At 43.6% G+C, this 18955-nt stretch overlaps 1 protein-coding gene across 7 annotated transcripts in view; it reads left to right on the forward strand.

Moving 5' to 3' along the window:
• Nucleotides 1-18955, forward strand: part of LOC122082854 (telomerase reverse transcriptase) — a 127922-nt gene that overhangs the window by 52040 nt on the left and 56927 nt on the right. The window lies entirely within an intron of this gene.

The raw sequence follows: 18955 nt of genomic DNA on the forward strand, positions 1-18955 counted from the left end.
GAAAAAAGAGAACATTCGCTCCCGAGCAGCAGCAGAAGATAGATGTTGAGGTAGATAAATTGCTAAAAGCTAAGTTCATCTGGGAAATTTGATACCCTGAATGGATCTCCAACGTGGTGATGGTCCCGAGGCAAACGGAAAGTGGAGAATCTATATAGACTTCACAGATCTGAACAAAGCCTCCCCAAAGGACAGCTACCCTCTCCCGAAGCTAGACCTGTTAATTGACGCTACTTCGGGACACGGAGTACTGATGGATGCCTATTCTAGATACAATCAGATCAAAATGTGCAAATTTGACATCCTAAAGACCTTCGTAACAGAAATCGGATTGTATTGCTACAAGGTGATGCCCTTTGGGCTAACGAATGCGGGGCCCACCTATTAGAGATTGGGGAACAAAATCTTCAAAAGGATGATCGTTGAGACCATGGAAGTATACGTGGACGATATGCTGGTCAAGAGTTTGAAGGCAGAACACCACATCTAAGACCTAGACTAGGCATTCCAAGTACTAAGGGAATATGGTATGGAGCTGAACCCTGCAAAATGTGCCTTTTATGTCACGTTAGGGAAGTTCCTGGGATTTATAGTGTCAAAAAAAGGGATCGAGGCCAATCCAATGAAAATACAAGCCATCCAAGAGATGACATCCCTGCGAAATGTAAAGGAAGTGCAGGAGTTCATGGGGAGAATCGCCGCATTGGGCCGCTTCATGTCTCGGTTGGCCGACAAATGCCTCCCATTCTTCAAAGCCTTAAAGGGCTCAAAGCAGTTTGAATGGCCGGAAGAGTGCGAAAGATCTTTTGAGCAGCTAAAAGAATACTTAACAACACCACCGCTGCTAACAAAACCAAATACAGGGGACATCTTGTAGTTGTACCTTACTGTATCGGCCGTGGCAGTAAGCACGGTCTTGTTAAAGGAGGAAGGGAAACAACAGAGGCCAATCTACTATATCAGCCAGACATTACTTAATGCAGAGATAAAGTACAAAAAGATGGAAAAGGTGGCGTACGCACTTGTAATAGACGTAAGGAAGCTAATGCCTTACTTCTAGTTGCACACAATCTGCGTACTAACAGATCAGCCCCTGAAGAAGATACTACAGAAGCCAGGTGTGTCTGGCCAATTGGTAAACTAGGCAATAAAGTTGGGAGAGTTCGACATCTAGTATAAACCCAAGAATACTATAAAGGCTCAGGCCCTAGCCGACTTCATAGCCGAAACCACCTTCCTAGAAGGAGAACAGGAGCCACCAAAAGAGGTGAAAGACACGACGTGGACACTGTATGTGGATGGCGCCTCAAATGCAACAGTGAGCGGAGCTGGGCTCATCTTTAGCAGTCCTGTAGGATTTAAAATTGAATACGCCCTCCGGTTTGAATTTGATGCTTCCAATAATGAGGCAGAGTATGAGGCCCTGATAGGTTGAATGGATCTGGCGAAAATGGTGATGGTGCAAAGGTTGATAGTGCATAGAAACTTGCAGCTTATAGTACGCCAGATAAATGGTGACTATGAAGCAAAAGAGCCTAGGATGGTGGAGTATTTGAAGAAAGTACAGGAAAAAGCTACGAACTTTGAGGATTTCAAAGTAAAACAAGTACCACGCATGGAGAATGCCAATGCGATGCTCTGTCACAGCTAGCGACCTCGGACTTCACAGAACTAGGGCAATCAGTATACTTTGAAGTGTTGCCTCGTCCAAGCATCGAAGGGTGCCATAAGGTGTTGTTGATAGAAGAAAATCACCTCTGCTGGATAGACCCTATAGTAAAATATATGAAAAAAGGGACACTCTTAGAGGACAGAGATGAAGCAAAGAAAGTACGGACCAGGTCCGCCCACTTTTTGCTGAATGGGGAAACTTGTAAAAAATAGGGTTTACGATGCCCTACCTCAAATGCCTCGATCCAACTGATGCCAAATACGCACTTAGGGAAGTCCACAAGGGGATCTACGGTCAGCATTTGGGTGCCAGGGCTTTAGCCTATAAGATACTACGGTAAGGCCTTTTCTGGCCAACGATGAGGAAGGACGCCGAAGAATTCGTCAAAAAGTGCTTGAAATGTCCAAAATGTTTACACCGGTACCCTGACAACATGCCACAGAGCTATCGTCCTTATCCAGCCCAATACCATTTGCCATGTGGGGAATAGACATATTGGGGCCATTCCCACTAGCTACAAGGCAAAGAAAGTTTGTAGTAGTGGCAGTTGATTATTTTACGAAGTGGGTAGAAGCTAAAGCACTAGCCACAATAATAGAGAAGGATATCTGAGACTTCTTCCAAAGAGTAGTGGTCTACCATTTCCGGATACCCAGGATATTAGTCACTGACAATGGGACCCAGTTTGCCAACCCAACCTTTAAGGCATTTTGTAAGCCCCTCTATATTGAGAACAGGAAGACATCCGTCGGGTACCCCCTACAAACGGATTGACTGAGGTAAGAAGTTGTACACTGTTACAAGGAGTAAAGAAGAGGCTGGAAGTCGCCAAAGGACTCTGGGCAGATGAACTGCATAATATCCTTTAGGCGTATAGGACGATAGATAGGTTGGCTACAAGAGAGACCCCCTTTATTCTGACTTACGGCACAAAAGCTGTACTACCGGTCGAGATCGGAATCATGACCTATAGAGTCCAAAATTATGATGAAGAAACAAATGACGAGGGCCTTCGAGCCAACCTGGACTTGCTATATGAAGCAAAAGGAAGCTCATAAGAGAGGATGGCAGCATATCAATAGAAAACAATGAGGTACTACAATTCTAAGATTCAAAAAAATGAGTTCAAGATTGGAGACCTCGTCTTGCGAAAGACGGAAGTATCAGACTTGAGGCACTAATGAAAGTTGGCACCCAGTTGGGAAGGACCCTATAGAGTCACTAGATTGATACGACCTGGCTCCTACCACCTGGAGACTATGGGGGGAGGTAGGGTACCTTAATCGTGGAACTCCAAGAATCTAAGGAAGTTTTACCAATCGCAAGGCCTAAAACTCTATAGTTTCGGTACTTTTTTAAGTTAAGTAGATAGGACTTTCAATTTTTAAAGTTGTAGTTCCACCTCCCCGAGTATTTTGGAGGATTTCATTGAGTTAAAAGTTGGTTTTCGACAAATTTGTGTTATACTACAATATGGAGCCTAGAGGACGAAGCCTAGAAGACATTGGGGCCTTAGTAAAAATAATTCATCCTTAGATAAGGATGACCCAAGCTAACACTAAAATGTCACTATCAAAGGGTCATCCCTCGGTTGGGAGCTCAGGCCAAGGCTGAGCAGACCTAACTCGGTTGGGGGCTTAGGCTAACGCTGAGCAGACCTTATCAAAGGGTCCTCCCTTGGTTGGGGGCTCAGGCCAAGGCCGAGCAGACCTGACCGAAGGGTCCTCCCTCAGTTAGGGGCTCCGACCAAGGCCGAGCACTCCTGACTGAAGGGTCCTCCCTCGATTGGGGGCTCAGTCTAAGGCTGAGCAGACCTGACCGAAGGGTCCTCCCTAGGTTGGGAGCTCTGGCCAAGGCCGAACAGACCTGACCGAGAGGTCCATCCTCGGTAGGGCCAAAGGGTCTAGACCGAGGCTGAACAAATTGGACTGAAGGGTCCATAAAAAAAAAGAGAGAAGAAGAATTGGAGGAGTCTTGAGCCGCCTCAGGAATTACTGTTACTTCGTTTGGTTTCTCAGAGGAAGTAAGGGGGCTTCTGATATGCACAAACTAATTGCCCACCAAGATGTTGACACACGGCGTCCTGTTACAGGAGGAATTTGGAACACTATAGGAAGTTGAGGACTTTCGATACTAAGATAACGAGGATAGTTGAGTCCACCTTCAGTCAAGGATTAAAGTATCGGTATCGGTCGCCGTATCGGTCTGTCAAAATTAAGATACGTATCAGAAGGTATCGTATCGTATTGGAGATATGCTAAGATACGCTAAAGATATGCACATAAATGGATAAGAAACACTTTTTTAAACACTTTTGCATAAAAAATTTGTTAAAAAAAGCTATTGATAATATGTATTATATATAAACACTAAATTAAGGGTATTGCATTAAGAATTCAAGGTTTGAAGTTGTGCCATAAATGTAAAATCCTTGTTCCCAACTATGATTTACACTCTAGTTAGAGCGAAATATGGTGGTAGTGACTTTGGAACAAAAACTCCTAAAAAAATCGTGTTTTTCTGAAAAATTACCTATCTTCGCCACTATATGACCATAGCGCACTGTATTAGTACATACCGATACTCACTGATAAGTACCGATATGTGCCGATACTCACCGATATGTACTGATGATACATACCGATACGTACTGATACTCACCGATACGTACCAATCGATACATACCGATACTCACCGATACGTATCGATACATACCAAAATGTACATTTCACCTTGATTTTATATTTTCCATAGAGTATCGGAGCGTATCGGTGCGTATCGGTATGTATCGTAGGATATATATCGATACGAAAGGATTTTAAAAATTTCATGTATCGTATCGGTGTGTATCGTATTGGTCGGCTAAATTTAAGATACGTATCAGAGTATCGTATCGGTATCGGAGATACTTTAAACCATGCCTTCAGTGATAGAGTCGTAATAGGACTTCACCCGCCTGAAGGCAAGATGATCCCTGAAGGATGGGAATATTTCCTATAGAAAGAGGAGACGTGCGAAGTAGGATCCTCCAAAACCGCCCCAAGCTCATCAGAAGCAGAAGGATGTTTCCTAGTAGGACTCTACAGGACCCAATCCTATAAAAGAGATCCTAGGGGGTAGTCAGAGGTAAGTTCACTAACTCGCTCACAATTGCTCTTTGAATACTGTTGCACGGGTCTTTAACTTGGGCGTTGGAGGACTAATCCCGGAGCCATCTCCGGGACTCTGCCTTCTGTGCCATTGCAGGACAGACGTTCAATCTTTTACAGATTCTCGGTAGCAACACTTATGTTGATTTTTTTATGATATGATGAGGCTTATGTTGATTTTTTATGACTGGATGTGGCTTAATTTTGATCTTTTATAATACCAGGTATATGTAGCATACTAAATAATGTTAGAAAAGAGGGAAAATAAAAAATAACACTTTCGCGTTAGGCTCGTTGTTCGCCTTAAGATGGGTGACTTGCTGCCTAGCGCTTAGATAGTCTTCCAACATATTAGTTCGCCTAGTTGCCCTGATAATTATGGTGATTGTTTTTTTTTTGTGAGTTAAAAAAAAAAAAAAAAAAAAAACTATGGTGATTGTTGGTGACACAACCGGGGGGAATCTCCCTTTAGGAAGGCATTTTACATATAACTTCTAGAGACCCCCAAAGGTTGGCAGCACATGATAGCAAAGCATGAACAAATTTCATTTTGGCAACTGAAGCAAAGTTGTCCTGACAGTTGATGCTATAGGTTTGAGTAAAGCCCTTGGCAACAAACCTGGCCTTGTACTTCTCAATGGTGCCATCTGCCTTATAATATGGTGAACACCCATTTGCTTCCTACGTGTTTCTTTTGTTTCAGACAAGGAACAACTCCTAGGTATTCTTCTGTAGAGTTTGCATCTCCTCTATCATAGCTCCTTTCCACTTAGGATCTGTATTGCATCGTTCCAACCTCGTGGAATAAAAATAGAAGAAATAGAGGAGACAAAGGCCCTATAAGACTGAGACAAGGACTCATACAAAACAAAGTTAGGAATGGGATGTTTAGTACATGTTCTAATTCCTTTCCTAATAGCAATAAGAACATCCGTGTCATTGACATCAACGAGAGGAACCATATTACCTGATTGAGATTAAGGAGGTGGATCAGGGAGCACTGATGAACATAGCGGGTCGGTTGTAGGTTGTTTCTTCCGGCGAGAGTATGTAAGCACAAGTTTGAAGATATTCTCCTATCTTCGAGAGACCTTTTTGCCTCAAAATGAAGTGTTAACAATGAAGGGACTTGAAGGAAGCTCGAACAATATAATCTCCCCTTCAAGAGATGATTGGTAATAAGGTTCAGATTTATGGAATCCATAGTGACAAAGAGTTGATGGGAGGGAGTCTGATAGCACTTATAGTCCTTCTGAGAGGCAGATTAGCCAAGGAAGATTCAATGAAATGCATAGGGATCAAGTTAAGCCCTTGAGGGAGTAAAGTTGTGAGCATAGAAAACACAACCAAAGACCTGAGGGGGGAAGATGAGAGGCAAGGGAGGGATCTGGTACGCAGCTACTTGTGCCATAGAAATCCAGAACATTGGAGGTAACCCTTTTGATGAGATAGGTTGTAGTGAGGGCAGCATCCCCTCCTCCCAATAAAATTTTGGAACATTCATGGTAAGTAAAAATGAGCGGGTAAGAAGGTGAAGTTTTTTCTGCTCAGGTATAACATTTTGTTTCGAAGTGTGAACACGAGGTCTGGAAGAGGATACCCTTATCATCACGATACCAACGAAAGCAAGCATCTACATATTCAGTGCCATTGTTACTGTGAAGGATCCAATTCTTGGCATCAAACTGGGTAAGTGAATGCCTCAAATTTATCGAAGAAGATAAATCCAAGTTATAGGAATGCAATTATCAATAAAAGAAATAAACCAAGTGCAACCATCCCTAGTGATAATGCGAGAAGGGCCCCACACATCAGAGTGAATAACAGAAGGGGTTTCACTTTATTGAAAGTTGGGGAATGAGGTTTGGGTGTGTTTAGCCAATTCACCAGTTTCACAATGAAATGTATCCAGACTATAATCTTTTATTAAAGCAAAAAAATTATTCTTAAAGCGAAAAAGAGCGATGCCCAAGACGTTGGTGCCAACAGTGCACTAATTAGAGAACAATTTCTATCTGAAGGATATGAGTCAAAGGTGGCGACAAGGTTCAAAATATTGGGTTTCGACCGAAAATTTCTAAAATTTCTAGGAAATTAGGGAAATTTGCCTGCCATGGTGGAAACTTTGGTTTCGACTCCCAAACTGTGTTATTTGTTGTCTTATTTTTTGTGTAAGTCCTATTTTTTTCATTTTTAACCTATTTAATGAATTAGTTTCATGAAAAAAAAACACCTAAAGTTATACTTGTGGTGTGTTGACTCAAGTTTGCTAGTGTATGTTGACTGAAACTGTACTACGTATATAAGTTACTATGAAATTGATGATGGACCGTTTAGTGGGTCCAGCCCATCCATCACACATCACAGTCACTCCATAGTACTCCCACATAGGCTTTAGCTCCTCAATGTAATCTACTAACTCTTGCTTTTGCTTGGGAAAATCAACATTGTACATCTCATATGCATTGAGCCCCTTCACACCGGCCCATCCCTACTAATCTCATCCAACATATTTTGGTAATATGATCCTGTGGTGACATTGGCTGGGATGCTATGGTAGAAAGCCCTCTTGAAGAGAGTTATTCCCAATGCCTCCTTTACATTTGGTCCAGACCTGTTTGAGCTTTAATTTCTTGAGTCTTGCTTTTGAAATAGTGTAGGATCAGATCAAGAGTTTTTTGTGTGCCAGTTGTGGGTTCGGGACCAGAAGAGCTCCTCTCTTGCTTTCGATTTCGATGTCTAAGAAGAGAGGGCTTCCCGGAAGTATTCATAGGATAGCCACCCTCTTTCAGACAACCAGAGCATCTACGAACCTCGAATAAGTGGAAATACATTGGAAATGCATACACCACTGCCTGTAACAGGATTGCTAGTTGGCCCCCTTTTAGCGATATCCCTTTCAAACACACACTCTGGGGCCTCCACAATGGAATCTCAGGCTCTCTATATCTCAACCTTCTCCTCCTCTGTGGCTCAAGATCTTTTTCAGCCGGTCGAGATGAACCAACTCCCCTAGCCCTCTAGACACGTCTTTTCTCGTCAATCAATACTAAGATGGACTCTGCTCACTATCTTTGCCCTTCTCAGTTGTTCAGCCTTTTGTGCTATTTCTACATCGTCCAAGTTAGGCTCATCACAGTAATAATCTTGCTCCCTCAACTCTGGCAGCGTCTCTGGACCAGCGTCAAGAAATTATTCCCTAATTGCCCTCTTCTCCTTTCCTCCTCTTAGATGCTCTATCATATTCCTCATTATCTCATTAGAAAAATTAGGACGGCTCAACACATTTCTATCTTCACCCGCAAGATTCCACTTTAGTCTAGTGACCCCACCTCCCCCAATTTTATTTTATTTTATTATTTATTTATTTTTACAATAATTACATTCTGATTTCCACTTGTCAACTGCTGTAAGAGGTAAATCCGACACTATAAATGCATAGATCAAGTCTTTCTAGGTACCATATAAAAATTTGACGTCATTCTACTATCTAGTATATTGTACCCAAAAAAAAAAAAAAAAAGACTTTTGGGGAAAATGGGGTTTACCTTTTTGCGAAATGATTCCTTCCTTAGGTAGTGTTCTTTGATTGTGTAAGATCCAAGCATAGAAAGAAGGTTTGATGAAGAAATCCTTAAATCTTGGCTGATTTCCAAGGTTTCCCACTTATTACAGTCGAAATAGGGTGACATAAGTCAAAATATCATAGAAAGGGCTTGTTTCCCACGAGACAACCGTTTGTATGACGGATGGACCAAACTTTTCGATCCAATCGGTTTGGTCAAAATTTCCAGAAATGTGTCGATATGGCTAGAAATTGGGTACTTTTATAAGTCCCTTGTGATTTCATCTCAGGCTCCAGCGAAATGATCAACGATTGAAATATTGAACCATGGGTGAGGATCACAGTAGTAGGAGCTGGATCTCACAGTAGTTAGAGCTGGATCTTGATAGTTCATCCCGTCCCGTATCCTACCATATCCAATCATTGCTCCCATCACTAGATCTTGAAAAAGACACTGGGTGGAATAAAATGAGACGCACCAATTTCATTTAATGGTAAGACGATAAATAGAAAGTAAGTTTGCACAAAGTTTAGGAACATGAAGAATGGAAGATAAGGATTTACAAGGAGAACATTTGATAGAATATTTACTAGAAATGGAGGATAAGGATCCATCAGCTGCGCAAATTTTGTCCTCACACGAACAAGGTAGGAAATAAAAAACAAGTTTGAGGAACTAATCATATGGTTTGAGGATTTTGCAAAAAAAAAAAAAAAGCCATGAGGGACTAGAATCAGAGGAGATATGAAAAATACCTGACTGAGCAAGATGGAAAGCAAGTGCAGGTCTAGATGTGGGGGAAGGAATCCCAAGCTAAGCTGAGACATCATGCACTGAAGTGGTTTCCACTGATACGAGTAGAAAGACACTATAGAGGTAGAAACCGGTGTTGGAGGAGTAGGTCCAAGCAGAGTGCTGTCAGTAGTCTTAGTGAGATGAACCTAGGGACATATAGATCCCTGTTTCCCACCATGACTGCCCTCTGGGGTGGCCATGCAGTTTCCATTATGTCTCGCTAATATGGCATGGCCACCCACAATAATGACATTTACTAGGCTCACATGCAACAGGAGAGGGTTTAGTCAAGTCCATATTGGAAGGTGTAGAAACCAGAGCTTAGCGAGGAGTAATGAAACTGGGCATTATGACAGATCAGCGATGGTCTTTATGCTGAAGCAATATCGGGAACTTATCCCTGTCGAGAATCTCAGCACAAAATTAGTCATATTCCAGATTTAGGCCAATAAGAAAGTTATACATACATTCTATTTCCCGCTCCTGATTTAAGGTTGTAACATCAGTAGTACAAGCCTTAAAGACTAGACGATACAAATCCAGTTGCTACCAGAGAGCATTCAAAGTAGCCTAATAGGCAATTAGAGAGATTTCTTTCTTAAAGTCTTGCGATCCAAGCGGTGGAGCTCATAAATCTGGGAATAAGTTTGCTGTATAGCATCCCAGAGATACTTGGCAGAATTCATCAAAACGAAACTTGAACTAATAGTGGGTTACATAGAGTTGAGGAGGAAAGACATTAGTGCATCATGGGCCAACCAAGTGTTTTTGGCAGTACTCTTAGTCGGCATAGGAGTGTCACCAGTCAAGGTAGTTAGACCCATTCAATTTTGTTGGGCTCGGCTGGAGGGTGGGGTTATGTCTTGAGTCCCAACATGACCCACCTCACGACCCCCAGACAAGGTTCAAAAGATTGGGTTTCGACCATTGAGGAGACTGAAATTTCAGTCGAAATTGGGAAATTTTGAGGAAACCAAGAAAATTTTCCTGATTTGGTGGAAACTTTGGTTTTGACCCCCCAAAATGTGTTTTTTTTTTTTTCTCCTGATTTTTTGTGTACGTCATATTTTAGATATTTCTAGCCTATTCACATAATTAGTTTAATGGAAAAAACACCTAAAGTCATACTTTTTGCGTTGACCAAAGTTTGGTACTGTGCGCTGAGTCATTGTTTGAAACTATACTACATAAGTCCATATATAAGTTAATAACTAAAAAAGTGAAATACATGATTAAAAGTTTAAAACAAGCAAAACGTGTTGTAAAGGATCCAAAATAAAAAATAATATTACATAATTTTGAGTTATCTCTCAAATCTCAAGTCTAACAGTTGACACTCAACACTCAACATTCAATAGTCAACACTCAAGAGACAATTCCAAGAAGTGTCCAAATATATTTTAAAAAAAAATGACTTTTGGGGAAGATGGGATTTACCTTTTTGGTCCAAGCTCTCTTCTTAGGTAGATTTGTTATGAATGTGCAAGATCCAAGCTTAGAATGAAGATTTGGTGGCACAAGAGAAAAATCTTGAATGCTTTCCCAAGTTTCCCACTTCATTGAGAAGAAATATGGGGAGAGGGTCAAAATTTTGAAATAAAAAGGCTTGGTTTCCTATTTAAGAAAGTTTTATAAAGGCTGGTTCCACCAAAGGGTCGAACCCATTGGTTCACTCGAAAATTCCCACATTTCGGTCGATATTGGTCAAAACAAGTGCCTTTTAAAAGTCATATGGTGTTTGGTGTCGGAGTCCTGGGATACCGTGGAAATGTGGAAAATTTCAACAGTATCGGTGGAAACCTTGAACCATGCCCCCAGAACCTCCCAAGGCGGTGCTAGAGGCATTTTCAGCCATCGAGTTGGAGAAATCAAGAAAATAATGGGTACAAAAAAATTGGAAGGATGCAAAAGAGGTCTACCATGTCATAGGAGCACAAATGATCAAGAACTAAAGCAAGGAACACTATTGGGGCATTGGTGGGATCGCCTTGTCTAGGCGAGCAAGTGTAGTTTCCCATGATGGGGCAGCAATGTCCTAGCAAGGGTCAAGCGACAAAGGGTAGTAGGGTGGCATGGCCATTAGAGGTGGCAATGAGCAGCAGGTGGGGCCACTGGGACGGCGATCGAGTAATGTTGGCCACAAAGAATGTTAATGGTGAGAGGTGTCAGTTGGTCTTGTTTAGCATGACATAAATCATAGAGTGTTTAGTCTACCATACTTATGGAGAGGCCGAAGCCTCAAGAACACATGGTGGTGACACTATTGGCAGCTGAAAAATAATAAAAACTCTTAGAGTTGTGAGATCTGATACCAAGTTGAATTGTGGGAGAATGATTCAACTTATCTAGAATGATAGAGGCGATCTATATTTATAGATGGGAGAAGGGATTACAAGGTAAGGATGAGTCACAATTCTTATCCTAACATATGTAACAAACCCTAAAGATAACAAACAAACCCAATATATCCAAATTACCCCTAGAAACTCAGCACTCTCTCCTCTCAAGCTGGAGAATATACATCACCCATGCATAGCTTGTTACAACAAGTGCGGAAACTAGGGGGCTAGAAGCAAACAAGGACCAATCCAACTAATAGAAGAGGATGGTTTGTCTACATTGGTGATCATTTTATCATTTTTTTTTCAGGTGAATAAATAAATTCATTACCAAAAGAGAAAAGAATATACAAAGGGAAGGGGGGGGGGAGAGCAAAGAAAAGCCCAAGAGGGCAACAAAGGCCAACCAACCATAGGCCTCTTCCTTGGTGTTGCGAGTTTCCGATGCCAAAGGCAACCAAGCTTGGAACTAACCTCAAAGAAGGTGGCATTCCAAATCTTTTCAAAAGAACGAGAATTGGAAGTCCATCTACGAAGGTTCCGCTCCATCCAAATGTGGTTGATGGTGACCCCAAAGGTGAGCAACGCAACGCACCTTGTCACAAATAGAGGCCCCACCAAAAGTCATGTGTATCCAGTTCCATTCTTTGGACAAGGGGAGAATGGTTCTACGGGAAGGCCAAATGAAGTTGAGAATCTTCATCTAGACAGAAGAAGAGAATGGGTAAGAGAAAAAACGATGGTTAGCATCTTCAGTGCCATTCCAACACAAGCAATAGGAAGGGGAAACTTGAATGTGCTGGTAGATGACGAAAGACTAGGTGGGAGGCAGTTTGAGAGGGCACGCTAAACGATGAAGTTGTGGCGGGGGATATGGCCTTTGAACCAAACAGTTTTGTGCCAAGGAATGATGGATTTTTTTTATCCAAATAAAGTCCCAAGCAGAGGCAGAGGTGAAGGATCTAGAAAGGGAGGGAAGCCAAAGGACTTTATCTTCCCTCCCACGGTGTCTCACGGGAATGGACGGGAGGGAAGACCAGAGGTCAGCATGGGGGAGAAGGGGGGGAGGGACCATCCACTGGAAGAGAGAATGGAGGAAACCATAGCTGATCTAGGTAACCCAGTGGAGTAAATAGATATAGGGGAGATAATGTTAGAATGGTTACCTGCAGGGTGCTAAGGGTCCAGCCAAAGGGAGGTGTAGGAACCATTGCCAATGACATAAAACATGCTCGGGAGGGAAAGAGCCCTAAAACTAACGATTTTATGCCAGATCCAGGAAGCATCCGAGGAGTGGGAAGCATACTAGAGGGAATCATTTTTAATAGGGGAGGAGTAGATCCAAGAGACCCAGATGCTACGTTGCTTGGAGGCAATTTTCCAGATGAGCTTTAGGATACCCACTGAGTTGGTATCATTGATAAGTCTGAAGCTGAAGCCTCCTTCGGCTTTAGGAGAGCAGACTTTAGACCAAGACAAGGGTGCAAAAACTTTGAAGATTTTGCTCCTTTCCATAGGAAGAAGCAGAGGTGGGAGTTGATGGATTTGGCAGTGGTAGCAAGGAGGGAGAAAATGCTAAACCAATAGAGGTACAAAGATTGGAAGACATATTTGATAAGGACAAGACGGCCCACATAGGATGGAAGCCTTTCTTTCCAGAGCTGAAGTTTTTTCTTGATAGAATTAAGGATGTGGGAACAATGGTGAGCAGAGAGTCTGGTGGAAATGAGAGGCAGACTGAGATACTTAATCGAGAGAGAACCAAGAGAGAACCCTGAGATAGCAAGAAGCTGAGCTTGGCGAGCAACAGAGATTCCAGAGAGAAAGATGTTGGATTTAAGGAGGTTGGTGCGGAGGTCAGAGAGGGACTTAAAGAGGCGGAGGGATGAAATAATGGAAGAAATGGAGCAGGGTCAGCGTTGAAGAAGATTATTAGATCATCAACAAAGTGAGGTGGGTGAATATGAGATCTTTGCACTTGGGAATTGGGGAGATAAGGAGCTGGTCAATGGAGGATTGAATGGAGCGAAAGGACCTCAAGGGCAAGAGAGAAGAGGAAGGGGGAGAAGGGGGAAACCTTGGCGGATGCCAACAGAAGAGGAGAGGTATCCTGCTGGGTTGCCATTAATGAGGATAGAGAAGCAAGGAGAGGAGATGCAATTAATAATCCAGTGGACAAAGGAGGAAAACACATCTGGAGAAGAACATTTGAGATGAAATCCCTGTGAATGGAGTCAAAACCTTTATAAATGTCGATTTTGAGAAGAGCCATAGAGGAATGGGATTTATGCTCAAAATTTCAGTCAATGGCATGATATAGAAGGATGTTGTCAATAATACTTCTCCCAGCAATGAAAACTGATTGATAGGGGCTGACGAGGGAAGCAATGGCAACCTGAATCCGATTGGCCAAGATTTTGGCAATGAATTTGTAAAGGAGGTTACAAAAGGAGATAGGCCTGTAATCAGGCGAGGCTTGGGCACCATCTTTCTTGGGAATGAGGCAGAGGAAGGTGTGGCTGATGCCTGAGATTTGTTCGGGGTTCAGGAAGAAGCTTTTGATGGCAAATATAAGGTCATCTCGGATGATATGCCAACAAGAGGAGAAAAAAACCCATGCTGAAGTTGTTAGAGCCAGAGGATTTGTTGGATTTGCGGGAGAGGACAGCCGTAATGATTTTTTCATCAGAGGGAATGGCTCGGAGGCTAGGGAGAAGGTGATCGGGGACAAATTTATTGAGGAGATCGGGGGGAGGGGAGGAGGGTTGGATTGAAGAGGTTGTCAAAATAGGAGAGAGCTTCAGCTTGTTCTCAAAGGGGGAGGTAAGCTCAATACCCAGCAAAAGTGATGAGCTTGTGGATGGAGTTGAAATTGGTTTGGGGTTTAAGGGAGCGGTGGAAGAAGGTCAAGTTGGAGTCTTCAAGCTCAAGCCATTAGATACGTGATTTTTGCTGGAGGAAGCTTTCCTATTAAGCTAAAAGAGAAGAGAGTACAGAGGAGATGAGATTTTCCTCATTGGAAAAGGGAGGCATTGAGAAGATCAAGCTGCAACCTAGATTGAATGGAGGAGAAATTAATTTGATAGGCCCGAACTCTCTCAGAGATATTACCAAAGGTGGAGGAATTCCGGGTTTTGATGGCAGCTTTGACATGCCTGAGCTTCCTAGCAAAGGAAATAAGAGCGGAAGAGGAGATGGGTGTCTGGATGGCCCAGGAGTCTCTTACACGAGGGAGAAAATCTTAGTGAAGAGACCACATGTCGATGAATTTAAAAGGCTTGGGGTAGAAAGACACAAGTGGTTGAAGAAAAAGGGAGATGGGGGAGTGGTCAGAGATACCAGGGAGGTCGAAGGATGCATGGGAAGAGGGAAACAGTTTGAACCGGGAAGAGGGAAATAGTTTAAACCAGGACTTATTAACTAAGACTCAATCAAGTTTGCAAACGACATGGTCTGTCCCACTGTGACAGTTATGGCAAGTGAGAGCGGTGCCAGCCTATCTAAGGTTGTTCATGCCAATGTCATCAATGCAATCATTTAAGGAGTCAATAGAAGGGGAGTCAATGGGGGACCCACCGAGTTTCTTATGAGCAGCGTGTACGATGTTGAAATCCCCTCCCATGCCCCAGGGAGAGGAGGCAGAAGTGGGGGCAAAAGAGCGAATGTCATCCCAGAGCGCAAACCTATCAGAGGAATGGTTGAGAGCATAGACAGCCGAGGAGAAGGTAAAAGGGGAACCAGGGGGGGGGAGAAGGAGAAGTGAGTGGCTTGAGCAGAGAAGGTAATAGGGGATGGTGGAGATAATGGGGGTTCCATAAAATCCAGATGCGACCATTAGAGGAGTGGGTGTAGTTGGAGATGAAGGACCCAGAAGGGGCAATAGAAGTAACAATATGGGGGGTATTTGTCTCTAGGACCCTGGTTTCAAGGAGGCAGCAAAGGATTGCTTTGGAGGATTTGAGGCGGGAGCGGATCACAACATGTTTGGCAGAGGAATTGAGACCTCTGACATTCCGAATGGTCCAAGGAATCATTCAAAACGGGTAGGGGGGACCGATGGCTACGAAGAGCAAGGAGAGGATTTGGCAGAGAGGGTAAGAGGTTTCTTTTTTGGCCTACAATGGTATTCCTGGAGAGGGGAGGGGAGAGGGGTAGCAGGAGGCTTCGCAACTCCTTTGGCCGAAGAGGATCGAGAAGCCTTGGATTTCTTAAGGCCAAGAGAGGGAGTGGTCGACTGGGAAGGCTTGACAGTGGAGGGCTGCTTGGGAAGGCCAATGGTAATAGGCAAGGGAGGGGAGAGGGGGAAGGTGATGGGCTGCTAGTCAACAAGTCTGAGGGCACAAACAACCATAGAGGCAGTGGCATTTGATTCATGGGCAGCAAAGGAGAATTCATCAACAACTGGGGCTGAAGATGAGGCAGGGAGGTCATAGCATCCAAATCCAAGGTTTGTAGTAAACCGAGGGGGCAAAGGGCCAAGTCAGAGCTGACTTCTTTAGAGACGTATGCAACATAGTTGTCAAGGCATCGCCTAGGTGACGACTTGGCTTCCAGGCGGTTTGCTTGGGTCCTAGGCGACAATCGCCTTATTGTACTGCATATCGCTTTGTGTTTTGGCACTTATTTATGCCAAATATCATTTAAGTAAATGTTATTTATAAATAAGCAAATATCCACTATTTGAATCAAGTAAAAATAGTTTAAAAATTAAATAAAAGGATAAAAAGTCAATGCCCCAGTCTAAGAAAAAAAAACTGGTTTATGGTTATAGGGGCGAATTTCAACTTTTAAATGCTGGAGTTTTTCTCAATTACGAAAATTTTATAAATCTTATCATGTTAAAACATTGCTAAAACCAAAAGTTTGGTAAAATAATCTTTTATTTTGATATCTATAAAATTATTTTCGTTCAGGAGATTTTAATACCATTCATGCATTTTAGAATTAGTTTGACTAGAACATAACATTGTCATTACAACTCAAATTTAAGTAATCTTAGACTACTGGAAAGCTGGTTTTATGTTATACCTGATAAAAAAAATCTCGTGTAAAATTAAAATCATTTAACCAGTCAAACTTTATTATAGAACAAGAGCAATTATCTAGATGTTGATTTTTTACCACTTAATTTGACTTAATGTTGATTTTTAAAGATTTTATGTCGCTTAATGTTGATTTTTAATGACTTGATGTGGCTTAATGTTGATTTTTTATGATACAAGGTATGTAGCTTACTAAATAATGTTAGGAAAGAGGGAAAATGAAAAATAACACTTGCTCGCCTTGCTTACCTTAAGGCAGGCTCCTTCTCGCCTACGCACTTAGACAACCCTCAAACACCTAGGCTTTCCTTGGCATCGTGACAACTATGGTATGCAGTCATGGCAAGCATGGGGCCTAAAGATAGCGGCTGAAATATTCTCAGGCTTAAAGGGGCAAGAGATTGCCCATGAGCAGCAACAACAACAAGGAGAGGTACTAACGACAGAGCAGGGGAAGACGAATTGGAGCTGACGCCTTCAGAGGCGTATACATGCGTGGCATGGAGGCCAGGAGGAACGAGAGCAGCAAGCGTGGTGATGTGGCAAGGCGGGAGGTCAAGGCAAGGGGTCAAAGGGAATAGGAGATTGACGATAGCAGAGGGAGTATTAGGGGAGGCCTGCGGCAAAGGATGCAAGTGGGTCAGGGGGTAGCAGCGAGGGGGCGGGGAGCAATAGAGGACTGCATTAGTGGAACAAAGGGGGTGTCCATGGACGGCAAGGCAGAGAGCTCAGGTGAAGAAGAGAAGGCCTGAAGAGGAGAGGGAAGCAGGCCAAGGGGCGGAGAAAAAGGGTGAACTGGGTGAGGGTTTGGGCTTGGAAGACCCGAACCATCAGGCAAAGGGGCTAAGGGGGAGTGGAGGATGGGCCAGTGTAAGGGAGAGAAGGCATGTAGAGTGCGCTGAAGAGGATGGGTAATGGAGGAGGTCCAATGAAGAGGGTTAGAAGAATGGGCCTTGAGGGTGGGCCGAAGAGAAAGGGGGAGAGGAGGCTGGTAGGTGGGCCTAAGGGAAGGGTTAGAAGAATGGGAGGAGATGGGCCTAAGGTTAGGGATAATGCAGGAAAGAAGGGAGAGGGAATTGTTAACCGAAGATAAGGTTGGGCCCCCAAAAAGAGGGGGAGGAAGGGAGGGTAGAGGTGGAGCATAAGGTGGAAAGGTTGAGGAAGATAAGTCGGTGATCGAAGAGGGATTAGCCAAGGGGTCAGAGATGTGGAGGGGGTGGTGCCTGGATCAGGACAGGTACTGATAGCACCAATGGAAATTCTAGGAGCCAAAACAGGTGATGGTCGAGGCAGCATATCAGAGGTGGTGTCAGAGTCGTCTGAGGTAGTTGCCAGTAGAGAGAATCAGTTGCATCCATTGGTAGGACTATAATCCGCTGGATCAAGCGAAGAAGGCCGAGCATTGGGGCTAGTTTCGATGGATTGGTTTGGCAGGGCCACATGACTTCAGTTGCAGCGGCGATTCTTCTGGAGTTTCTCTTGTGGTGGCCAGACGGGGGAGGCAGATCTAATCCTTGGTGGAGACAATAGCTGGGACCCAGAAGCAGTAATGGTTTCACTTGGAGGATCGATTGTCACTTGAGCATCTATGGCTTTGGAGGAGTAGTTTGCAATTTGGTGACCAAAGACCTTGTAGATGGAACAGTTGGGGGGGGGCATCCGCTCGTATCTGACTTCTTGAGTGAAGGAATGGCCCTCCTCGTCATGAATAGAGACGGTGGCAGGAGGGCTACAATCGGCTGTTATCTCCTCACAGATGTGGGCGTAAGAAATCTGATCCATCAAATTTGTTCGGAGGTCTGAGAAGAGAGGCTTGCCCAGGACAGAGCCAACAATGTTAAGCCCCTTTGGGCACCAGAAGTGAAGCGGCAAAGTGGGAAGGGTGATCCAAATAGCGATGGGTTGATAATCAGTCTTGCTGAGAGTCAGGTACTGGTCCCATTGTTTAAGGAAGATGGGATTCCTTCCCACTTGCCAAGGGCCAGCTTCAAGTGCTGGTCACCGATTGGATTCATCACTGAAGTCAAACACAAAGATTCCATCATCGAGCATGAAGGTGGATAACCTGCCTTTGATCTTCCATTGCTTGGAGATGGATGATTTGACAATTGTAAAGGGAGGACAACTACTGAGAAAGTGGCCGACCACACAGTTCTGCCATCGAACAATTTCGGGCTTCAGGAACCCCAAAAGGAAAATACCAACAAGGGTGTCGTTAATGAAGGAAGGGTGGACAAAGTGGAGGGAGTGACCCACGGAGGGGGTCAGGGAGGTGGAGGGGGAGGACAGAACATGGTTCCAAGGTTTGGGAGTGGAAAAGGAGGGAGGAGGGATTGAAGGGGAAAGGTTAGAGATGGAGGGGTAGGAGGCTGAGCAGGTTGGGGGGGGGGGG

The sequence above is a fragment of the Macadamia integrifolia genome, chromosome 6 (assembly GCF_013358625.1).
Source record: "Macadamia integrifolia cultivar HAES 741 chromosome 6, SCU_Mint_v3, whole genome shotgun sequence".
Classification (NCBI taxonomy): domain Eukaryota; kingdom Viridiplantae; phylum Streptophyta; class Magnoliopsida; order Proteales; family Proteaceae; genus Macadamia; species Macadamia integrifolia.